This window comes from Cebus imitator, unplaced genomic scaffold (genome assembly GCF_001604975.1).
Source record: "Cebus imitator isolate Cc_AM_T3 unplaced genomic scaffold, Cebus_imitator-1.0 Scaffold435, whole genome shotgun sequence".
Classification (NCBI taxonomy): Eukaryota; Metazoa; Chordata; class Mammalia; order Primates; family Cebidae; genus Cebus; species Cebus imitator.
The window spans coordinates 255988-262287 of record NW_016107750.1 but is presented as its reverse complement, the minus strand read 5'-3'; the positions used below and the strand labels follow the sequence as shown (position 1 = coordinate 262287).

General features: G+C 55.7%; 1 long non-coding RNA gene across 1 annotated transcript; it reads right to left on the bottom strand.

The window, feature by feature from the left end:
• Positions 1–536: 536 nt before the first annotated feature.
• On the bottom strand, positions 537–5437 carry LOC108290466. Its single transcript, XR_001819586.2, has 2 exons — positions 5220–5437; positions 537–912 (listed from the first exon to the last, which is right to left on the bottom strand). It is a non-coding gene; the product is annotated as an uncharacterized LOC108290466 (long non-coding RNA).
• Positions 5438–6300: the final 863 nt, after the last annotated feature.

Sequence of the window (6300 nt, the reverse complement as noted above, 5' to 3'; positions counted from 1 at the left end):
TGGAACCTCTCCCTCCTGCCTCAACCTCCCGAATAGCTGGGATTACAGGCATCTACCATCACTCCTGGCTAATTTTTTGTATTTTTGGTAGGGGTTTCATCATGTTGGCCAGGCTAGTCTGGAATTCCTGACCTCAAGTGATCCACCCTCCTCAGCCTCCCAAATCACTGCGACAATAGGCATGAGCCTCCACACCCAGCCCCAGGTCCCTTTACTTCTGTCCCTCTCTTGACCTTCTTCTTTCAAAGAGGTTTTTCATCCCAAGAAATGCCTGGCCCATGGGTCCTTGTTCCACCCTACTGACAGCCAGTCATCCCCTGAGCCCAGCCAGGAGGCTGAAAAGCTTTACTGCATCCTCTTAAGGGCTCCCCAGCCAAGAAAACCAGCAAAGGGGAATACTGTGTCTACAGACCGGTGAGGTCCAGGGTCGCTCCATAAAAATGGATTCCTGGAAAAACATAAACCAGCAATTTACTCTGTGAATTTTATTGGCCTTAAAAAAAAAAGCTATCTCATTTGAATAATGAAGAGAGATAAACCATTCCTAGCTCCTCTTTTATTAGAGAATAAGGACACAAACACTCAACAGAAACGGAATGCTCACAAAGCTTCAGGTCCGATTTATTAGCCACTTTAGTTTCATAAAACTCAGCATTTCTATTAAAATAAAATGATGTCCAAAAGGTTTGCTTGTTTTTAAGAAAATTACATTTAATACAGGGCAAGACTTCATTGTGTTTTTTTTTTAAACAAAGCTCAGATTCTCCTGACTTCATGCCTGTTACTATAGCTGGAGGGAAACCGATTTCAGAATCCATCCGATATGTCGGATTTCATTGTGGCATCCACTTCATCGCTCAGCAGCCAGCCATGATGTCATAAGCCCATCAGATTTCCGGTAGGGGGAAAACGCTGGGGAATTGGAAAGAATGGACGTTTCTTACCAAGGAAGGCAGGGGAAGGGGCCGGGTGTGTTTGGGAGGAGAAGCCGCGCGGCTGGCGGGGGACAGGAGCAGCCTCAATGTTTGTGATATTAAACGTCAGGCAGAAACCTGAAAACCCCAGCTACCCAGATGTTTTCTCAATATCCAGATGTCTGGCACGGAGCAGACCATCCTCCCGCCTCCCAGAAGGTGCTCAGCATTTGGGCTTCGACCTCAGGTCTCCGTTGAGCGCACACTGCCAGGAGCTGTACATCCTCGCGGCTGCCCACCCTTGGGTTTGGGATTTTTTTTCTCAATCTTTACACAGGGATGACAGGAGTAACTAGGTCCAGATTTTTAAAAGCTGTTGAAGTAGTGATGTGAGAAGTTCAGTCCCTGGAATTAGCTTCCACAGAATACGCTATGTAAGCCAAAAAGGAGGAAAAAAAAACCCTCAGCCAACACACACACACACAAACATATGTGACTCTTAAGCCATAGGACTTAAAAACCCAAAACAAAACCAGCAAGTCTGAGAACCAGGGCTGGAGACCCACACTGAGCAGCGCGGAGCCCTCCCCCAGGAGCACGCTTCCCCCCAAATCAGAAAGACACCGCACAGCTTTGTTCTTCCTGACAAAGCCGCTCGCTTCCAGGGAGCCGACAGTTGCCAACAAAAGCAGAGGGTAGAACTCATTTACACGCAGACGGGGCTGCAGGAGCCATCAAGTGCAGACATGGAAATGGTTTTGCCTGGGAGCCCTGCCTCTCTGAGACTGGCAACAGGGACCCCTGGAGCCTGGGGAGCCTCACAGGTCACAGATGGAGCAGGGTCCTGACCTCCTGGTGGCCTGGCTAAGCATCTGCCCCATGGAGGCCACCTCCTAAGCTTGTGACATCACAGCTAATTGCCCCTGAAAATAAGCCAGGAACTGCAGGCCCCTCAGGGCTGCAACCCTGAGACTTCACTGGGAGCCAGGAGGAGAGAGAGCTGGGGTGGGGCCATCACCAGTTAAAACCCAGTGCTCAGATAACAAGAAAGAAGTGGTTGAGGGGGACAATATCCACTCTAGTGGGGAGAGGGCAGGAAGATGTGGGGGTGCAGCTGGGGGCTAAGGGTGGGGCATCTGTGCTCTCATCTCCTACCACAATCCCCCGGGCTTTACAGATGAGGACACTGAAGCCAGGGGTGACTGAATGGCCTACCCAGGGTCACCAGGCTAATTAGCAGGACAGCCAGTGCAAGGGAACAGAAAACACAGGTCTGGCACTGCACAGGGCTCCCCTGAACTGATCTCATTTAATCCATGCTGCACTCTGTGAGGGAGGGATTATTCTTAACCTCAGTTTCCAGAGGAGCCAGTGGAGGCACAGAGAGCTCAAGTAATTTGCCCAAGGTCACACAGCTCATGCTTAGCAGAACTTGGCCTGAATTTCTAGTCACCTGATTCTGAATCCTGTGTTCTCTCTGCTGGGTAGGGGAGGCAGGTGAGATTTAACTCGGAGTTGAGTTGTGAATCTGATTTAAATACATATTTAAATGCTGCTGATCCCCACAGAACAGAAGGGAGTAAATCATTGCAAATTAATTTTTTTAAAAGCCATCCAGGCAGGAGGCTGGCTGGCTGGGTGGGTGGGTGGGGAGGCTGCTTTATTCCATCCCCGCCAGAGCCTGAATAAAGCAGGTTGACTGCCTCTCTAGCTTCGCGTGGCGGCCACTCAAAGCTCCTGAAGTGGAGCAGTGGCGGGGTGGGAGACTGGAGAGAAGCTTTGTTAAGCAGCTACGAGGGCTTCATCTGCCCCAGGAAGGGTGCCAGGCACACGGGTCCGATGGAGCCAGGGAAGGGAGGATTCACCACATACAGAAACCACGCCAAAAAAAAAAGAGTCAGTTCCCCTGAGCCAAGCTCCTACTTTCCAGTTGAGGTTTCAATGAGCCATGGGTCAACTAAGCAGCAATCGCTGGCCCGGAGACCTGACTCAGTCAGAGTGGTGCTGCCCAGGGCCCTGCCCACCAGGATGGGGAAGGACAGGCAGTCACCGTGGTCCTGTATCCCAGCTACCCTGGGAGCCCTGTCGGCCACCACCTTCTCCCAGAGCAGCATTTGAAGGAGACAAGTCTTCAAGAACTGGTACAGAAGAAGGACCGGGCAGGCAGGTCTGAGCTCAGGGAACAGGACAAGCGCCTGCACCGGGCCTCCCCTGGCTGGTCCACTCTCCCTCCAGCCAGCCAGCCTTGGCGCTGCAGTGGCCAGGCCGTGCCAGGCCTTATCCCTGCACAAGGCCTGCTGGTTTCTTTTACTTTGTTTCTGTGAACGGCAAATGGGGTGTGGAGCCCAGGACTTGGGCCAGGGAAGGGGAAAGAAAAGTTTCTGCCATGTGGATGCTTGACCTGGCTGAGCTGCTCCTGTTTTTCTGGGGAAATCCTACCCATCTTTTATTCACTTTGCCTACCATCCACCCAGAAGAGATTTGAGTCGTGCCCTCCTGGCACTTACAATTGATAGGGGGAGCTAAACATTGACCACGTACACTTTTATGTAATGGCATAAAAGTGTCCATGAAGGGGGTGGTCCCCATACTATGAGAGTTCATCATAGTGGAATTGTCAAGTCAGCGAGGTCAGGGAAGACTTCCTGGAGGAGGCGACAATGGTGCCGGGGCCCCAGGGATGGGGAGTGTTAATCGCTCTGACTCACTGTCCCCCTTGCAGAGTCCCTCCCTGATCTCCTCCTAAGGTCGCCTCCCCTCCCCTCCCCTGGTCCCCTTCTCGACTGTCTGTTGTTCACCTATGTCTCTGCCCTGGTCTGGAAGCGCTGTGAGGGCAGGAGTGGGGCCTTAGTCACAGCTGAATTGCGCATGCCCGGTGCATAGTAGGTGTGCCGGACCCCCTGTGCTGGTCTTTACCAACTATTTGTGACTATTTGTTGATCAAAAGAATAAATGACATGTGCAGAAGGCCCTGTAGTGAGAAGAATCCCAGGACAGGAGGATGTGGGAGTAGAAACGGGGGCAAAGGGACAGAGGGTAATGGGAGATGAGGCTGAACCGCCCTAGAAACGTGGATATCTCCTCCAGCCAAGGGAAACACTTCCGCCCTTTCCCTGTGGCAGAGGCTGCGGTAGGGGGTCTTCCTTCCCCTAGAGGAGAAAGTGTCGCATAACTACACTGCCCCACCCGCTGCGCTCCAGGCATCGCACCCCTGGGCACGAAGCAGGTGGGCACTAGCACCCCCTGCCCAGTACTCTCTGTCACCAGCTTCCCTCCTCCGTGCATTCCCTCACCCAGTGCTGCGGGGCCACCGGGAGCCACAGAGAGGGAGTGGGCTCCACTCCGAGCAGATCCGAGGGTCTCAATCCAGGGCTTCCCTGCGCCCCAGCCCCAGGTCTCACGTGCACCACCCCCATGGCTGGCACCCTTTCTCTTCACTGAGGCGGAAGTGGAAGGAGAAGAGGAGCCAGGACAAATGGGGTTTGAGTCCCTGGGTCTGATCACCAGCGTGGGACGGGTGCCAAATTGGCCTCTCCGCCCCTCTGATTCCTCACAAGTGAGGTGGAGGCTTCCCAGGCTTCCCCGGAGCCAGAGACAGAGTGGGCGCTTGGCGATCCCGTCTAAAAGACTCAAAATGAGACCCCTCTGGTCTCGCTCTGTCGCCCCAAATCCCTCTCCCGCCTTAGCTGCAGCTTCTGCAGCTCCCGAGGAAGAGGGCACCTGAATTCCAGCCTCTGAGACTGGAGTTTGGAGTTCGCTCAAGGAGCTTCCGCCTTGGGAGGGGGCAGAGACCCTACAGGTGGGACCCGTCCCCGCCCCAGCTGTGCGCCTCGCCCCTCGGAGGCGCGGCTCCACCTGCACCCAGACCCTTCCTCCCCGCCAGCCCGCTCAGCGCGCTCCGGAAAACTTTCCGCGTCCGGAACCCGCCCGCGTCTACACCTGCTCGCGGTGCAACCGCAAGCGCGCGTCTACACGGTCTCATCTGCCTCCAGGTTGCTGGAGAGTGCCTCGGTCACGGGTCCGCGTCTCCACAGGCTCACCAGCGGCAAGTCCTCGGGACTGCCGACCTTGGCCTTGGGGATCCGTCTCGACCACCCCCGGATTCGGAGGCGCCTCGGCGGGACCACCTATGCTGGTCTACACCGCCTCGGCAGCCCCGGCTCGAGGGCCGCGCCTGCACCACCCGTGGCTCTCGAGACCCTTCAGAGTGCGGACCCGGCCGAGACCCCGCGGAGCCGCTGCCCGTGGCTGGTGCCCGCGGTCGCCTCCCATCCCTTCCGCAGCGAAGTCGCCCGGGCTGCTTACCTGGCCCGCGCCCTCACGCTCCAGTCGTGGCTGCGCCGCAGCCTCTCTCACACATTTTACGGTACCGTCGATGGCGAAAGAAAATGTTGTAAATCCTCCTGCGGCCACGTGGCTGTCCCTCCACCCGCTCCTCCCTTTTTCTGGCCCTCAGGACAACACGGCCCCACGGCCGGCCGGTGGCCACGGGGCTCCAAACGAGCCAGGCTGGTCGCGGTGGGGCGTGGTCAGGGGCGGGGCCGAGGCGAGAGGGGCGTGGTCTGGGGCGGGCAGGGCGTGGTCGGGGGCGGTGCGGGGCGCTCCTGTTCCGGCCTCCCTCCTTCTGGAAACCGGGCCTGAGACTGGGGGCTCCTGTTCCAGCTCCTGATTGGTCGGTCGGCAGGCAATGCTGACGTCTGATTGGCTGAGACGAAGAAGGGACTCTGGCCTTGAGGGTGGGGGTTTGTGGATTTCATTCTTTACCTTTTCCCTCCGGTGGCGGCCGCTGCTCTTTCGGACCTTCCTGAAGCGGCCTTTTCCTCTCTGTTTCCGTTCTCCCTATTATAACACCATCCAAGTGATAACTGCATTTCCTTGTCCTTCTCTACCAAACAGCACCTGAAGATCGGAACATGGGGTTCGTGCTGCTCAGCACTGTCTCCCCAGGGCCTGGCACACAGTACGTGCTCGAAACGCGTTAGCGGAATCAATTAGTGGAAAATATGCATCCAGGTGTTTAGAGCTATCTTTTATGTTGGCAACATCCCTAGGAGGTGATATTACTCTTCTCTCCCAAGGATGAGGAAACCGAGGTGCAGAGAAATTCGGTCACCTGGGAATGAATGATTGAGCTGATGCTGGGACATGCTTGCATCACTGGATCTCAGATCTCTACACAGCGATGCTCTGTGCAGTGTCAGAGCTCAGTTTCCCGTCCATCAAGAGCATTGTGTTAGAGCAGAACATAGGCTAGAAGATAGGTTATTACTGCCAGGCCCTGTGGCTCACCCCTGTAATCCCTGCACTTTGGGAGGCCAAGGTGGGAGGAGCGCTTGTGTCCAGGAGTTGGAGACCAGCCTGGGTAACATGGCGAAACCCCGTCTCT